Raw genomic sequence first — 19689 nt, 5'->3', positions numbered from 1 at the left:
GATCTGCACAACCCAATTAAAAGTTAGTAATTATCCAGTGAACTCTATAAATCATTTATTTGAAATATTCAGACTAAGACACTTGGATTTTTCTTAATTTGATAACATTTAAATTTTTTTTGAAAAACATGATTTATCTTAATATATTGACAAGTTACCATAGAAGCAATATGCATTATATACTTTTTTTCTTATTCATAAAGCCTTTAGTAAAAATAGGCAGATGCATACTAATTTATTCCATTTATTTCAAAAAAGTTAAGTACACTATACAGATGAACTGTGCTAGGAATAATTAGTATCCATGGAACTACTTTAAAGTCACCCACAAAATGATACACTTGTTAGATTGATAATTTCTATGAAATCCTTTTCTATATTTCCTTGAGGACTTCGGGAAATAGAGCTTATTAGAATTTCTACTTGAAAAGTCCTCATAGTGAAAATTATAATAACTGCCACTTGACAATACCAGCCCTAATTTTATTGACAATCTTAAAAGTCAAGGTCAAGATTAACTGGCCATATAGATCAAGTTTTTTCTTTTCTTTTTCCCAAATAGTAGAACTTTACTGCCCTCATCACCTCAACTGATTACTTTTCTAGGGTGGCTATTAATACTGAGATTGTCTTCAGTCTATAAATTTGACAGGACTTTCTGTTTAAAAAGCTTTAAATTACTAGATGGTATGGCACACACCTGTGATGTCTGCTACCAAGGAGTCTTACACTTCTCTTAAGGATGGGAGTTCTAAGCAGCAGGGGGCTAACTAAACCAATCAGGTGTCTGAACTAAATTTAACATTAATAGCATGAGCCTCCAAGGAAGGGAAGATACACTGAGCTGCCTAAGGAAGGATGAACCAGTCCAGGTCAGAAATAGAACACATTAAAGTTCATGGACTTATCATAGTGTGATCAAGCATGAAAATAGCCCTGGCATTTCCAGCCAGAGAAAGAGACCCTTGATATGTGTATATGTGTGTGTTCTTATTTATTTTGTTAAATGTTTAGCAATTACATTTTTAATTAATATTTTAAAAATATTTTAGTTCATTAAAGATAGTTTTTTAGGAATAACAAAAAGTCAATATCATTAAAGGAAATAATGGAAAAATAGTGGAAGGAGGTTTTAGCAGTACCCAATTTTAAATTATGTTATAAGACAGTAATTATCAAAATTATCTAGTATTAGCTAAGAAATAGTTACTAAGATAAGGTCAAAATGGATACATGATCTAGATAGAAGGAAAGATATTTCAAGAAAATTAGAAGAACATGGAACATGTTACTTATAAGACTTATAGATAAGCAAATAATTTATGAATAAACAAGAGACAGTGACCAAAGTTAGGTATGAAATGGATAATTTCAATTATATTAAATTTAAAAGGATTTGTACAAATAAAAGAAATATGCCTCAGATCAGAAAGAAACCAGAAAATTGGGGGGGAAGGGATTTTTAGAAATTTATTAAATAAAGGTTTCATATATGAAAAAACTTTTGTCAAATCTATAAGAATATGAGTTAGTCCCCAGTTGATAAATGGTCAAAGATTATGAATAGGCAGTTTTTTGATGAGGAAATAAAAACAATTTATAGCCACTTGAAAAAAATGCTCTAAATCATTATTGCCTAGACAAAGGAAAATTAAACTAATCTTGAGTTATTATTTTACATTTGCCAGATGACTAAAACGATAGAAGGGGAAATTGAAAAATGTTGGAGGGGATATGGAAAAATTGGGACATTAATTCAGTGTTGATAGAATTGTGAACAAATCCAGTCATTTTTGGAAAGTAATCTGGAATTATACCCCAAAATTTATTAAACTTCTTATACTCTTTGATCCAATAATATCACTACTTGGTCTATTTTCAAAGATAATTAGGGAAAAGGACAAGAACCTATACATTTTTAAATGTTTATAGAAGTTTTGTTTTTGGTGGCAAAAAACCTGAAAATTGCAGGGATGACCATCAATTTGGGAATGACTGAACAAGTTGTGGTATATGATGGTGATGGAAAAATATTGTACTATAAGAAATGATGAGCTCAATGATTTTAGAAAAACATGGAAAGGCCTGCATGAAATTATGAAGAAAGAAATTAGCAGAACCAAGAGAACATTCTGTACAGTAATAGCAATATTGTTTTTAAAGTGACTATGAGCAAATAAGTTATTTTTGACGATTATTAATGCCAAAAATTAACTATAAAGAACATGTGGGGGGGCGGAGCCAAGATGGCGGAGAAGAAACACACTACTCAGTGAACGTCCTCACTCCCTCACAACCAATTAGATAAATTAAGTCTCAAAATTAGCTCAGGACTGATAGATACCACAAGGACTGGAAGCACGACTTACCAGCTGAAGAGAATCTGGAGTTTCAACGGGAGGGGTCGGTTCTCAGGGGAGGAATGAGAGAGACCGGCGCAGACGGTGGGGTGGGGGCACACTGCGCCCATTGCGCTGGGGGGGGCTCTGGGATCGGAGAGGCCACTGAGGTAGGGGAATCTGGCAGAGGCTGTTAGCTCTTCTCTGCTAGTTATTTGGCAGTTCAGAGGAGAAAGCCAAGGTATTTTGAAACTCGGATTAGATTTCCCCCCCCCCCCCACCCTGGGGGTGACTCGGCACCAGGGGGTGTGGCCTCAGCTACCTCCTGAGAATAGTTAAGAGACTGACAAGTGGGTGGATACGGCCCAAGGCAACACACACGGCCTAGCTTAGCTGGAGGGAGTGGAACTCAGCTCCAGGAAGTCCCAGAGAAGCGGAACCTTTGAACTAGGGACCGCGGTTTCTGGCAGACACTTCCAGTTTGAGCGCAGGGGCTTCTCACGTCACCTGCTGCAGACATCCACTCCCCACCCGGACACATAGGCTGAGCTTCTTGCTGTCTTCACTATTCTACGCCCTCAAAGCACAGCAGTGCTAATCACCTCTGAGGCACTTCCAGGGAGGGGGTGGGGAACTCTCTCCCAGAGCTCTATCTTAGCTCAGGCTCAGGAGCCGCTGCATCCATCCGGTCTGGGAGGAAGCTGGTAAAGAAGTAAATAATTTCCTACCCCAGGGACAGACCCCAAAACATTTTTTAAGTATGAGCAAAAAAGCTAGAAAAACTATAGATTCCTTCTATACAGAGAAAGAGCGGGTACCCAACCCCGAGGAAGTTAACAGCAAAGATTCAGAAGATAACAACCTAAAGGGGAACGATCCCTGCCCCCCATCACATAACTCTCTCCTAGAAGAAGCTCTTAAAAAATTGAGGGAGATCGAAGAAAAATGGGGAAAAGAAAGGGAAGTTATGATAGAGAATAACAACGTCCTGAAATTGGAGTTGGAAAAAATAAAGAATTCACAGGAGATGCAGGGAAACAAAATTAGTGAATTAGAAAAGGTTAAAAAAACACAGGAAAGTAGGATTTCTGAATTGGAAAAGATAAAAAAGTCTCAAGAAAATAGAATTTCTGAATTGGAAAAAGAAAACAATTCTCGGACTTCCGGCTAAGATGGCGGCGTGGAGGCAGACAGCTGCTTGAGCTCCTCGCTTTCTCTCAGAACTTACTTCATGACAAGCCTCTGACTTAATGCTTGACCCAGAAAGAAATCCACAAATTATCACCAAGAGAAGACATCCTTGAAAGTCGCCAGAAAAGGTCTGTGTTTGTTCGGGGGAGGGTCAATCAGACTGGGCGCAGACTGAGGGCAGACAGCCAGAGCAAGACAGGCAGCTCACACAGCTCAGACCGGAGGGGGAGGGGTGTGATCTCTGCAGTTTCTGCGAAAGGGCTTTTGCCCCAGTGTGGATGCTCCGTCTTGGCAGCAAGCCAGGAGCAGCAGAGAGGGTGTAAACGCCGGAGGTGAAGATTAAAACCCCAGAAAGCCAGCGTCTCTCAGAGCCCGGCCACCCCCAACCCCCACCTGGACTGACTCGGTGCGTTCTCGGAGCCTCAGAGCGCAGACTCAGTACAGTCATTGCTGTTCTGTTAGTGGCTCTCTGCTGCCCTATCCCCAGTCTGTAGAGGAAGCCCATTAATAACATCCAGCCCTATCCCCCGCAAAAACAGACCAACTGCTTCTCTTGTCAGTTTGTTTTCTTTGATTCTGACAGAATGAATAAAAAATTCAGGAGGGCTCTAACCATTGACAGCTTTTGTGTGGAGAGGGAGCGGACTTCAAATGCTGAGGAGACTAGGAACAGAATGTCCCCAGATGTATCCCCTGGGAGGGATGTGGGCTGCTCCTCAATACAAGGGAACCTCATAGAGGAAATAAAAAGGGCTCTCACAGGAGAGCTGGAAGAGAAATGGGAGAAGGAAAGGGAAGCTTGGCAAGAGAGCCTGGAGAAGTCATCCCATGCATTCAAAGACAGAATGGATAAAGAAATCAAATCATTGAGAAACAAGATTAGTGAGCTGGAAAAGGTAAACAACTCCAAGGAAAACAGGATTAGTGAGCTGGAAAAAGAAATCAGCTCTCTAAAAAATAAAATGGATAAAATGGAAAAAAATTCCATAGAAGATAAAAACTCAATTGGACAATTACAAAGAGATATAAAAAAAGTGAATGAAGAAAATACATCATTGAAAATTAGACTGGAACAAGTAGAAATGAATGACTCAAGGAGAAACCAAGAGGGAGTCAAGCAAAACCAGAGAAATGAGACAATTGAAAAGACTGTCAAGTACCTTACCAGAAAGACAACAGACCTGGAAAACAGATCCAGGAGAGACAATTTGAGAATAATCGGAATCCCTGAAAAATGGGAGGAAAAAAAGAGCTTGGACACCATTTTCGAGGAAATTATCAAAGAGAACTGCCCAGACGTTTTGGAAACAGAGGGTAAAATAGACATTGAGAAAATTCATCGATCACCTACTGAAAGGGACCCTAAAATCAAAACGCCAAGAAATATAGTGGCCAAGTTCAAGAACCATCAGACAAAGGAAAAGATATTGGAAGCTGCTAGAAAAAAACAATTCAGATATGGAGGATCCACAATAAGGATAACACAGGATCTAGCAGCGTCCACATTAAAAGAACGCAGGGCCTGGAACATGATATTCCGAAAGGCTAAGGAACTTGGTATGCAGCCAAGAATAACTTACCCAGCAAGAATGAGCATCGTTTTCCAGGGAAGAAGATGGACATTTAACGAAATAAATGAATTCCATCTATTTTTGATGAAAAAACCAGACCTACATAAGAGGTTTGATCTTCAAATACAGAACTCAAGAGACTTCTAAAAAAGGTAAAAAGAAATCTTGAGAACTATACTTCTGTCAAAAAAATATGTAAAGAACATATGTACAATTTGTCTTAGAAAATAGAGGTGGAAAGGAGATTATATCATAAAAAAGTACAAAGTGGTGGTACTACATCTCATGAAGAGGCAAAGGTAACCTATTATATCTGAGAGAAAGAAAGGAGGGAGATGAACATAGCGTGTATCAATAGACATATTCGATTTATGGTGAAACTTCTTCCACTTCATTGAAAAGTGAAAGGGAAGGAGTAAGCTAAGGGGAAGGGAATACAGTAATTTTGAGGAAAAGGGGTAAAATAAGGGGAGGATCTTTAAGGTGGGGGAGGGATCCTAAAAAGGGAGGGCTGTGAAAAGCAAGTGGTGTTTACCAGTTTAATACTGGATAGGAGGGTAAAAGGGAAGGAAAGGGGAAAAGCATAAGCAGGGGTTAATAGGATGGCAAGCAATATAGAATTAGTCCTTCTAACCATAAATGTGAATGGGGCAAACTGCCTCATAAAGAGGAAGCAGTTAGCAGACTGGATTAAAAGTCAGAATCCTACTATATGTTGTTTACAGGAAACACACCTGAAACAGGATGAGACATTCAAACTAAAAGTAAAAGGGTGGAGCAGAATCTATTATGCTTCAGGCAAAACCAAAAAAGCAGGAGTAGCCATCCTCATCTCAGATCAAGCAAAAACAAAAATTGATCTAATTAAAAGAGATAAGGAAGGGCATTATATCCTGCTAAAGGGAAGCATCAATAGTGAAGCAGTATCAATATTAAACATGTATGCACCAAGTGGTGCAGCATCTAAATTCTTAAAAGAGAAATTAAGAGAGCTGCAAGAGGAAATAGATAGCAAAACTATAATAGCGGGAGATCTCAACCTTGCACTCTCAGAATTAGATAAATCAAACCACAAAATAAATAAGAAAGAAGTCAAAGAGGTAAATAGAATACTAGAAAAGTTTGATATGATAGATCTTTGGCGAAAGCTAAATGGAGACAGAAAGGAATATACTTTCTTCTCAGCAGTTCATGGAACCTATACAAAAATTGATCATATACTAGGGCATAAAAACCTCAAAATCAAATGCAGTAAGGCAGAAATAGTAAATGCATCCTTTTCAGACCATAATGCAATCAAAATAACATTTAATAAAAAGCCAGGGGAAAATAGACCAAAAAATAATTGGAAACTAAATAATCTTATACTAAAGAATGATTGGGTAAAACAGCAAATCATAGACATAATTAATAACTTCACCCAAGAAAATGACAATAATGAGACATCATACCAAAATGTGTGGGATACAGCCAAAGCAGTAATTAGGGGAAGTTTTATATCTCTACAGGCCTACCTGCATAAAATAGAGAAAGAGAGGGCCAACGAATTGGGTTTACAACTAAAATTGCTAGAAAAGGAACAAATTAAAAACCCCCAGACAAACACAAAACTTGAAATTCAAAAAATAAAAGGTGAGATTAATAAAATTGAAAGTAAAAAAACTATTGAATTAATTAATAAAACTAAGAGTTGGTTTTATGAAAAAACCAACAAAATAGACAAACCCTTAGTAAACCTGATTAAAAAAAGGAAAGAGAAAAAGCAAATTGATAGTCTTGAAAATGAAAAGGGTGAACTCACCACTAATGAAGCGGAAATTAGAACAATAGTTAGGAGCTACTTTGCTCAACTTTATGCCGATAAATTCGATAACTTAAATGAAATGGAAGAATACCTTCAAAAATATAGCTTGCCCAGATTAACAGAGGAAGAAGTAAGTAGTTTAAATAGTCCCATCTCAGAAAAAGAAATAGACCAAGCTATTAACCAACTTCCTAAGAAAAAGTCCCCAGGACCAGATGGATTTACAGGTGAATTCTACCAAACATTTAAAGAACAACTAACTCCAATGCTATGTAAACTATTTGAAAAAATAGGGATTGAAGGAGTCCTACCAAATTCCTTCTATGACACAGACATGGTACTGATACCTAAACCAGGTAGATCGAAAACTGAGAAAGAAAACTATAGACCAATTTCCTTAATGAATATTGATGCTAAAATCTTAAATAAGATATTAGCAAATAGACTTCAGAAAATCATCCCCAGGATAATACACTATGACCAAGTGGGATTTATACCAGGAATGCAGGGATGGTTTAATATTAGGAAAACTATTAGTATAATTGACCATATTAATAATCAAATTAATAAAAACCATATGATCATCTCAATAGATGCAGAAAAGGCATTTGATAAAATCCAACATCCATTCCTACTAAAAACGCTTGAGAGCATAGGAATAAATGGACTATTCCTTAAAATAATAAGGAGCATATATTTAAAACCTTCAGTAAACATCATATGTAATGGTGATAAACTAGAACCTTTCCCTGTAAGATCAGGAGTGAAACAAGGTTGCCCACTATCACCATTACTATTCAATATAGTACTAGAAACTCTAGCCTTGGCAATAAGAGCCGAGAAAGAGATCCAAGGAATTAGAGTAGGAAATGAAGAAATCAAATTGTCACTTTTCGCAGATGACATGATGGTATACTTAGAGAACCCCAAAGACTCTGCTAAAAAGCTATTAGAAATAATTCAGAATTTTAGCAAAGTCGCAGGATACAAAATAAATCCACATAAATCCTCAGGATTTTTATACATTACCAACACAATCCAACAGCAAGAGATACAAAGAGAAATTCCATTCAAAATAACAGTCGATAGTATCAAATATTTGGGAATATATCTACCAAAGGAGAGTCAGGAATTATATGAGCAAAATTACAAAACACTTGCCACAAAAATAAAGTCAGATTTAAATAATTGGAAAGACATTCAATGTTCTTGGATAGGCCGAGCGAATATAATAAAGATGACAATACTCCCCAAACTAATCTATTTATTTAGTGCTATACCAATCAGACTCCCAAGAAACTATTTTAATGACCTAGAAAAAATAACAACAAAATTCATATGGAAGAATAAAAGGTCGAGAATTGCAAGGGAACTAATGAAAAAAAAGTCAGAGGAAGGTGGTCTAAGTGTACCTGATTTAAAGCTATATTATAAAGCAACAGTCACCAAAACCATTTGGTATTGGCTAAGAAATAGACTAGTTGATCAGTGGCATAGGTTAGGTTCACAGGACAAGATAGTGAATAAAAATAGCAATCTAATCTTTGACAAACCCAAAGATCCCAAATTTTGGGATAAGAATTCATTATTTAACAAAAACTGCTGGGAAAACTGGAAATTAGTATGGCAGAAACTAGGCATGGACCCACATTTAACACCACATACTAAGATTAGATCAAAATGGGTCCAAGATTTAGGCATAAAGAACGAAATCATAAATAAATTGGAGGAACATGGGATGGTTTACCTCTCAGACTTGTGGAGGAGGAAGGAGTTTGTGTCCAAGGGAGAACTAGAGACCATTACTGATCACAAAATAGAACATTTTGATTACACCAAATTAAAAAGTTTCTGCACAAACAAAACTAATGCAAACAAGATTAGAAGGGAAGTAACAAATTGGGAAAAAATTTTTACAGTTAAAGGTTCTGATAAAGGCCTCATCTCCAAAATATACAGAGAATTGACTTTAATTTATAAGAAATCAAGCCATTCTCCAATTGATAAATGGTCAAAGGATATGAACAGACAATTTTCAGATGATGAAATTAAAACTATTTCCACTCATATGAAAGAGTGTTCCAAATCACTATTGATCAGAGAAATGCAAATTAAGACAACTCTGAGGTATCATTACACACCTGTCAGATTGGCTAAAATGACAGGAACAAATAACGATGAATGTTGGAGGGGCTGTGGGAAAACTGGGACACTGATGCATTGTTGGTGGAGTTGTGAAAGAATCCAACCATTCTGGAGAGCAATCTGGAATTATGCCCAAAAAGTTATCAAAATGTGCATACCCTTTGACCCAGCCATACTACTACTGGGCTTATACCCCAAGGAACTACTAGAGAAGGGAAAGGGTCCTGTATGTGCCAAAATGTTTGTGGCAGCCCTTTTCATAGTGGCTAGAAGCTGGAAGATGAATGGATGTCCATCAATTGGAGAATGGTTGGGTAAACTATGGTATATGAATGTTATGGAATATTACTGTTCTATAAGAAATGACCAACAGGAGAAATACAGAGAGGCTTGGAGAGACTTACATCAACTGATGCTGAGTGAAACGAGCAGAACCAGAAGATCATTATACACTTCAACAATGATACTGTACGAGGATGTATGCTGATGGAAGTGGATTTCTTCAACATAGAGAAGAGCTAATCCAATTCCAATTGATTAATGATGGACAGAACCAGCTACATCCAGAAAAGGACTGGGAAATGAATGTAAACTGTTATTTTTACCTTCTGAATCCAATTCTTCCTGTGCAACAAAAAATTCGGTTCTACACACATATATTGTATCTAAATTATACTGTAATATATTTAACATATATAAGACTGCTTGCCATCAGGGGGAGGGGGTTGGGGGAGGAAGGGAAAAAATCTGAATGAGAAGTAAGTGCATAAGGGATAATGTTGTAAAAAATTACCCATGCATATGTACTGTCAAAAAATGTTATAATTATAAAATAAAATAAAAAATTAAAAAAAAAAAAAAAAAAAAAAGAAAACAATTCTCAAAAAAAAAAATTAGGGAAATGGAAAAAAATTCAATAGAGCAAAATAATTCATTTAAAAACGAAATTGGGCATTTACAAAAAGAACTAAAAACTGTGAAAGAAGAAAATAACTCCTTAAAAGTCAGGATGGAACAAATAGAAATGAATGATTCACAGAGAACCCAAGAATCAGTCAAACAAAACAAAAAAAATGAGAAGCTGGAGAACAACGTCAAATACTTACTGGGAAAATCTATAGACCTGGAAAATAGATCTAGGAGAGATAATCTGCGGATTATTGGACTTCCAGAAAACTATGACCAAAAAAAGAGCCTAGATTCTATTTTACAGGAAATTATCAAAGAGAACTGTCCAGAGATAATAGAAACAGAAGGGAAAGTAGATGTGGAAAGAATTCATCGAACTCCTTCTGAAATAGACCCTAAAAAAAGAACACCACGGAATATTGTGGCTAAGCTGCAGAATTACCACACAAAGGAGAAAATCCTGCAAGCAGCTAGAAAAAAACAATTTAAATACCAAGGTGCCACAATAAGGGTCACCCAAGATCTGGCTGCCTCCACATTAAAAGATAGAAGGGCCTGGAACCTGATATTCCGAAAGGCAAAAGATCAAGGACTGCAACCAAGAATGAACTACCCAGCTAAGTTTAGCATCTTTTTCCACGGAAGAAGATGGTCATTCAATGAAACAGAGGAATTCTATATGTTTCTAAGAAAAAAACCAGACTTAAACAAAAAATTTGATCTACATCCACAAGACTGAAGAGAAACAGAAAAAGGTACACAGAACCCTTGAGAACTGTAACTCTGTTGTGGGTATATAAAAAATACTCAAGGATAATTTGATTTTACTGATATAAAAGAAAAAAAGGGGGGTGTAGTAAAGGGAAGGAGGTCGGTTCAGAAAAAGGGGAAGGAGTGATAAAAAGAGGGAAACTACATCCCAGGAAGAGACATAGAAAATACACCATATCTGAGGGAACTTAGTGAGGGGGAGAATCATTGTGTGAATCTTACTCTCATCAGAAGAGGCTCAAAGAGTAAATAATTAACATATTTGTTTTTCAGAGAATTTTCTCTCACCTCATTAAAAGGGGGGAGAGGAAAAGGGAAAAGGAAAAGGGGAATAAGTGAAGGGACTTGGAGGGAGGGGGGAGGGATCCTAAAAAAAAAAAAAAAAAAAAAAAAAAAAAAAAGAGGGAGGGTTGCGCGTCACAAGGGGGGTCTGTAAATTAAATATCGGGGAGGGGGATCAGGGGGGTCAAGGGAAAAAAGCATAATCTGGGGATAATACGATGGCAGGAAATACAGAATTAGTAATTTTAACTGTAAATGTAAATGGGATGAACGATCCCATCAAACGGAGACGGATAGTAGATTGGATCAAAAAGCAGAACCCTACAATATGTTGCCTACAGGAAACACACTTAAAGCAGGGAGATACATACAGAGTAAAGGTAAAAGGTTGGAACAGAGCCTATTATGCTTCAGGTAAAGCCAAAAAAGCAGGGGTAGCTATCCTTATCTCAGATCAAGCAAAAGCAGAAGTAGATCTCGTTAAAAAAGATAAGGAAGGAAACTATATCCTGCTGAAAGGTAGCATAAATAATGAAGCCATATCAATACTAAACATATATGCACCAAGTGGTATAGCATCTAACTTTCTAAAGGAAAAGTTAAGAGAACTGCAAGAAGAAATAGACAGTAAAACTATAATAGTGGGAGATCTCAACCTTGCACTCTCAGATTTAGACAAATCAAACCACAAAACAAACAAGAAAGAAATTAAAAAAGTAAATAGAACATTAGAAAAACTAGGTATGATAGACCTTTGGAGAAAACTGAATGGCAATAGAAAGGAATATACTTTCTTCTCAGCAGTTCATGGATCCTATACAAAAATTGACCATATACTAGGACATAAAGATCTCAAAATTAAATGTAGGAAGGCAGAAATAATAAATGCCTTCTTCTCAGATCACAATGCAATAAAAGCTACATTCAGTAAAAAGTTAGGGGTAAATAGACCAAAAAGTAATTGGAAACTGAATAATCTCATCTTAAAGAATGACTGGGTGAAAGAGCAAATTATAGAAACAATTAACAATTTCACCCAAGATAATGATAATGATGAGACATCATATCAAAATCTTTGGGATGCAGCTAAAGCGGTAATAAGGGGAAATTTTATATCTTTAGAGGCTTATTTGAAGAAAATTGAGAAAGAGAAGATTAACGAATTGGGCTTACAACTTAAAAGGCTAGAAAAAGACCAAATTATAAACCCCCAACCAAAAATTAAACTCGAAATACAAAAATTAAAAGGAGAAATCAATAAAATTGAAAGTAAAAAAACTATTGAATTAATAAATAAAACCAAGAGTTGGTTTTATGAAAAAGCCAATAAAATAGATAAACCTTTGGTAAATTTGATCAAAAAAAAGAAAGAGGAAAATCAAATTGATAGTCTTACAAATGAAAAGGGGGATCTTTCCACCAATGAAGAGGAAATTAGAGAAATAATAAGGAGTTACTTTGCCCAACTTTATGCCAATAAATTTGATAACTTAAGTGAAATGGATGACTTCCTCCAAAAATATAGGCTCCCTAGATTAACAGAGGAGGAGATAAATTGCTTAAATAGTCCCATTTCAGAAAAAGAAATAGAACAAGCTATTAATCAACTCCCCAGGAAAAAATCCCCAGGGCCAGATGGATTCACATGTGAATTCTACCAAACATTTAAAGAACAATTAGCCCCAATGTTATATAAATTATTTGAAAAAATAGGGGATGAAGGAGTCCTACCAAATTCCTTTTATGACACAGACATGGTACTGATACCTAAACCTGGTAGATCGAAAACTGAGAAAGAAAATTATAGACCAATCTCCTTAATGAATATTGATGCTAAAATCTTAAATAAGATATTAGCAAAAAGACTTCAGAAAATCATCTCCAAGATAATACACTATGATCAAGTAGGATTTATTCCAGGAATGCAGGGCTGGTTTAATATTAGGAAAACTATTAATATAATTGACCATATTAATAATCAAATTAATAAGAACCATATGATCATCTCAATAGATGCAGAAAAAGCATTTGACAAAATCCAACATCCATTCCTACTAAAAACTCTTGAGAGTATAGGAATAAATGGATTATTCCTTAGAATAATCAGGAGTATATATTTAAGACCGTCAGTAAGCATAATATGCAATAGAAATAAACTGCAACCTTTCCCAGTAAGATCAGGAGTGAAACAAGGTTGCCCACTATCACCATTACTATTCAATATAGTACTAGAAACACTAGCCTCGGCAATAAGAGCCGAGAAAGAGATTCAAGGAATTAGAGTAGGAAATGAGGAAATTAAACTATCACTTTTTGCAGATGACATGATGGTATACTTAGAGAACCCCAAAGACTCTGCTAAAAAGCTACTAGAAATAATTCAAAATTTCAGCAAAGTGGCAGGATACAAAATAAATCCACATAAATCCTCGGCATTTTTATATATCACTAACAAAATGCAACAGCAAGAGATACAAAGAGAAATTCCATTCCAAACAAATGTGGATAGTATAAAATATTTGGGAATCCATCTACCAAAGAAAAGTCAGGAATTATATGAGAAAAATTACAAAACACTTGCCACAAAAATAAAATCAGATTTAAATAATTGGAAAGACATTCAGTGCTCTTGGATAGGCCGAGCGAATATAATAAAGATGACAATACTCCCCAAACTAATCTATTTATTTAGTGCTATACCAATCAGACTCCCAAGAAACTATTTTAATGACCTAGAAAAAATAACAACAAAATTCATATGGAAGAATAAAAGGTCAAGAATTGCAAGGGAACTAATGAAAAAAAACTCAGAGGAAGGTGGTCTAAGTGTACCTGATCTAAAGCTATATTATATAGCAGCAGTCACCAAAACCATTTGGTATTGGCTACGAAATAGACCGGTAGATCAGTGGAACAGATTAGATACAAAGGACAAAAAAGGGTACATCTATAGCAATCTAATCTTTGACAAACCCAAAGATTCCAACATTAGGGATAAAAATTCATTATTCGGAAAAAACTGTTGGGAAAACTGGAAATTAGTATGGCAGAAATTAGATATGGATCCACACTTAACACCATATACCAAGATAAGATCAAAATGGGTCCATGATTTAGGCATAAAGAGGGAGATAATAAATAGATTAGAGGAACAGAGGATAATCTACCTCTCAGACTTGTGGAGGAGGAAGGAATTTATGACCAGAGGAGAACTAGAGATCATTATTGATCACAAAATAGAAGATTTTGATTACATCAAACTAAAAAGTTTCTGTACAAATAATACTAATGCAAACAAGATTAGAAGGGAAGTAACAAATTGGGAAAATATTTTTAAAAACAAAGGTTCTGACAAAGGTCTCATTTCCAAAATATATAGAGAACTGACCATAATTTATAAGAAACCAAACCATTCTCCAATTGATAAATGGTCAAAGGATATGAACAGACAATTCTCAGAGGAAGAAATTGAAACTATATCCACTCACATGAAAGAGTGTTCCAAATCACTACTGATCAGAGAAATGCAAATTAAGACCACTCTGAGATACCACTACACACCTGTCAGATTGGCTAAGATGACAGGAACAAATAATGACAAATGTTGGAGGGGATGTGGGGAAATTGGGACACTAATACATTGCTGGTGGAGTTGTGAAAGAATCCAGCCATTCTGGAGAGCAATCTGGAATTATGCCCAAAAAGTTATCAAACTGTGCATACCCTTTGACCCAGCAGCGCTACTACTGGGATTATATCCCAAAGAAATACTAAAGAGCGGAAAGAGACATATATGTGCCAAAATGTTTGTGGCAGCTCTTTTTGTTGTAGCTAGAAACTGGAAGATGAATGGATGTCCATCAGTTGGAGAATGGTTGGGTAAATTGTGGTATATGAAAGTTATGGAATATTATTGCTCAGTAAGAAATGACCAGCAGGAGGAATACAGAGAGGGTTGGAGAGACTTAAATCAACTGATGCTGAGTGAAATGAGCAGAACCAGAAGATCACTGTATACTTCAACAACGATACTGTATACTTCAACAACGATACTGTATGAGGATGTATTCTGATGGAAGTGGAAATCTTCAACATAAAGAAGATCCAACTCACTTCCAGTTGATCAATGATGGACAGAGGTAGATACACCCAGAGAAGAAACACTGGGAGGGGAATGTAAATTGTTAGCACTAATATCTGTCTGCCCAGGTTGCATGTACCTTCGGATTCTAATGTTTATTGTGCAACAAGAAAATGATATTCACACACATGTATTGTACTTAGACTATATTGTAACACATGTAAAATGTATGGTATTGCCTGTCGTCGGGGGGAGGGAATAAGGGAGGGGGGGTAATTTGGAAAAATGAATACAAGGGATAATATTATAAAATATATATATATATATAATAAAAAAAATTAAAAAAAAAAAAAAAAACAATATTACAGGGAAATGGGATTAATGAGGGCAATACCCTTTCCTGCAGGTTGGCTGTTTATGTATTTAAAGGCAAAATCAAAATATGGAGTCCCTTAGACTTTATATAAAGAAATCAGAGAAATTAAAAAAAAAAAAAAAAAAAAAAAAAAAAAAGAACATGTGAAGAAAATGCTCTTTTCATCCATTAAAAGAACTGATAAATACAAGTAGGTACAGAATAATTTTTAATATATATATATATATATATGTAGTTTTGATACAAATTAATTTAGTTACCTTGAGAAAGTCAAAGTCACTTAATCTCTTAGTACTTTGTGAAAAATATTAAATTACTGGGCATGGTAACTCATATCTGTTGGCTGCTACTAGGGAATCTGCCTGGAATGCTCTCTATCCTCACCATTACTTCCTGATTTACTTAAAGACTCAGCTCAAACTATGACCAAAGAGCTTTAAAACTGTATATACCCTTTGATCTAGCAACACCACTATTATCAAAGATATCATCAAAGAGGGAAAAGGACCCACATGTGCAAAAATGTTTATAGCAGCTCTTTTTGTAGTAGCAAGCTACTGGAAACTGAGTAGATGCCCATCAGCTGGGGAATGGCTGAATAAGTTATGGTACATGAATGTAATGGAATATTATTGTTCTATAAGAAATAAAAAGTAGACTGATTTCAGAAAAGGCTGGAAAGATTTACATGAACTGATGATGAGTGAAGTGAGCAGAACCAAGCGAGCACAAGATTATGTGATAATCAACTCTAATCTATTTAGCTCTTCTCAGCTATACAGTGATCCAAGACAATTCCAAAATATTTGGAATTCACATCCAGAGAGAAAATGATAGAAACTGGATGGGGATTGAAGCCTCCTATTTTCACCTTTTTTTTCTTTGTTAGCTTCTTTTCCTCATTGTTTTTCCCATTTTTCTGATTTTTCCTTCATAACATGGCTAATATGGAAATATTCGTTTAGCTCAACTCCCACCTTCTTCAAGTCTTTCTGAGCTCCTTTTACTTCTTGTGCATTCCTCTGAGAGTCCCTGTCATCTACTCCATAGACAAAATGTTTCATCTGCAGCTTAAAACTGCAGTAAAAATTTTGGAACATCTTGAATTTATTCTCTAAATGGCTATTTTCATATTAGATGACAGAGGCAATTTCAATTGTTATTTGTGATTGCTTTTGTTTTTGTCATTTTAACTTTTTATCCTCAACACTTAGCACAGAGCTTGGCATATTCAAAGTGTTTCATAAATGTTTGTTCATTAACTGGATTATGGACAAAATATCATGCCATTTGGAAACTAGTTGGGAAAAAAGTTAAAACAATAGAGAAAATGTTGATAATGCAGATTAATTTTAAGTGTACATTATTTTCCAAAAATATGAGTATTAAATGTTTACCAGCATATCCCTGACCAGAGTCCAAGTTCTTCTTGATGCTAAACCTAACATACTTTCTACTATACCCTAGATTTAGAGTTATACCCCCTCACAATACCTGGAATTATTGTATGTCCAGTCTTCCATTTCAATAACCAAAAATTCCTATGTAAGAAAAGAAGGCTTTATTAAAATAATTGAAGGGATTAAATGTGAATAAAGAAAAATATCTGAAAAGAAATATATGTAATTTGACTGTACATTGTGAAATGGGAACCAAGATTAGACATTTCCACCCAGTAAGATAAGCCAATTTCCATTTTACCAAGGCTGAGGAAGTTCCTAGGATTGGATAGATCAGTAATGTCATTTCTTGGTTCTGGGGTTGTGAGTGTAGTCAGGGAAAGAAAGGAACTAGAGTTAGGTAGAATTAAGGATAAATGGAGTGATTGGAAGTAGAACTTGAGTTCTGGCTATAACTTTTACTTTTGAGAAAGTGTTAACTCATGGATAAATATTTAATTGCTCTAGTTAGCTTTTCCCTGACAAAAACATAATAGTCCATAGATATAGGGAGAGAACCTAGCTTATTAAAACCAAGGAAGTTTTCCCCCCAAAAGAATGAATAATGGAATCATTATCAAAAAGAGAAAGAACAGATATTGTCTATACATAGTTGATATTCAATTAATATTTTTCTTCATTCAAAATTCTTTTTTTTTGGATTTTAGGCAACTCTCCTTAATGATAAATCTTTGGTTTCACAATACCAAGCATCTGGATTTATATCTAAAAATTTCAGCCAATTATCCATGTATTTTGACTATACAATGATCAAACATCTGGATTTTGAGACTACTAATAACCAGAATGTTTTTCCATTTTTATCCAGGTGTTTGGCAGCCTGCAATTTGTGAACTATCCAGTTACCCAGCAGGAACACCTAACAGTTTGGGGTCTATGTGAGCATTTTAGCATCTCTCAATGTTTTGTTACTGTATTAAAATTATTTAGATCATCTACATAACAGGTGGGAAAAACATTACAGCTTTTACAGATCTCAGTGATAATATAGACCCTAATACACTCTATTGCACAAGATTCATAAATCATGCAATGTGTTTTACTGGCATAAGTATGGATTTGGAACCTTTAGGAATAAACTAGTCCAAGCATTAGAAAGGATGAAGCAAAGATTTTTTTTTTTTGCCAGTGAAGTTAGGCAAACTAAACTTACTGACAGAGTTCTTCAGTCTCTTGCTTAAAAGTCTGCCTGAAAAAAAATTTAAAGAGGAGACAAGATTGGATCTATAGTAAGGGTGCATAGCTTTCTCTTTCAAGTTAACATTGCATTATGTTCTCTCTTTATTTCCTCTTAAAGTATCAATTATTGCTAAAGCTAGCATTTCTAAGCCAATATTGAACAAATAGCAGTGATAATGAGCAACTTGTTTCATCCTGGATCTTACTGGGAATGCTTCTGGGAATTCCCCTTACATATAATGCTTGCTGGTTTTAAATACATCTCCTCTTAAAGTTTCCAAGAGGCCTCCAAGATAATATTCAAAGGTAAAGATCTAGATAATTTACTTCTAACATTCAATATTTGGAAAGTATAGTAGCTATTTGGAATAAGGTCATAGGTTCATAAATATAGGACTAAAAGGAGACGGGGATCACGAAGTCCATTTTCATTTTTTATAGATGAACAAACTGGGGTCCAATATGTAAAGTGATGTGTACAAGGTCACACAAGTAGTCAGTCATAGAAAAGCTCTTCTGACTCTCAATTCATGAATGTTTATGCTAGGAAGAGCTCTATATTGGTAAATTCTGAGTGGTAAACAGCTGTTAACAAATGTTTCTCATAAGTTCTCACAAGTATTCCCAAGTAATGTACACTGTTGGTTAACTAAACTAATAGAGGTTTTATAGATATATTAGTCAACAGGTAAGGATTGCTTATAATTAGTATATAACTTACTTAAATGATCAGAAATGCTATTTGAAGTGGTTTTAAGTATGCTTGAAAATAGCTATATTCTTGAATAGCTGCAAACCTATACATATATCCTTGTAATTTTACTTGTCATTCATTTGTGTAGATCCCTCTGAGAATCAAGCCAAGTAAGCATGAGACCTATTTATATTCAAAATTCTGAAATAAAATAGGTCTAACTCATTAAAACTCCCTTCCCATTAGATTCCAAAAGACTTTTTGAGAAGCTCAGCTACAAGACAAGAAGAATCCAGACCATTGAGTCCAGATGCTGAAGACACAACTAGCTCAAGTATAGAGCTTTAAATCTCTGATCAGACAAAACTGCGTGAGACAAATGTGAATGAAGATCTGAAATCACACAAAAGATCACTTAAGAGATGCTCATTCATCGTATTAATGAATCAACTTCAGAAGAATTCATGACAAGATTCCTTTAAGGAAAAAGGGAGATGTGGCAAAAATGAGAGTTGACTTTGTTGTTCAGTGTGTTTGTGTTTGTGTTTGTGTGCATGTGATTACTGATTAACAATGCAGATCTTTTTGAAGATCTTGACTGGCAAGACCATCACCCTTCAAATACAGCCCTATGATAGTACTGAGAATGGCAGTGGAGATTGATCTTTGCTAATTGGAAGATGCATGTACCCTGTCTGACCACAATATTCAGAAAGAATCCACCCTAGACTTGGATCTGCACTTGAGGGGAAGTGTCTAAATTCCCTATAGTTTCTTTCAAATTTTTGAGTAATTTCACTATACTTTTCATTCAATAAAATTGTAGCATTACTCCCCTCTTCGAAAAAAGAAAAGGAAAGGAAAGGAAAAGTCTATCCTAGCACATC

At 35.4% G+C, this 19689-nt stretch overlaps 1 long non-coding RNA gene across 1 annotated transcript in view; it reads left to right on the top strand.

Annotated features, from left to right (window-relative positions):
* The window catches only part of LOC141563568 (uncharacterized), a 67926-nt gene that overhangs the window by 23864 nt on the left and 24373 nt on the right, over positions 1-19689 (top strand). The window contains exon 3 of the long non-coding RNA XR_012488457.1: positions 17738-17807. This is a non-coding gene — a long non-coding RNA (uncharacterized LOC141563568). The remainder of the gene's footprint in view (positions 1-17737; positions 17808-19689) is intronic.

This window comes from Sminthopsis crassicaudata, chromosome 3, assembly GCF_048593235.1.
Source record: "Sminthopsis crassicaudata isolate SCR6 chromosome 3, ASM4859323v1, whole genome shotgun sequence".
Classification (NCBI taxonomy): Eukaryota; Metazoa; Chordata; class Mammalia; order Dasyuromorphia; family Dasyuridae; genus Sminthopsis; species Sminthopsis crassicaudata.
The sequence above is the reverse complement of the archived record's forward strand: the minus strand, read 5'-3'. Positions and strand labels throughout refer to the sequence as shown.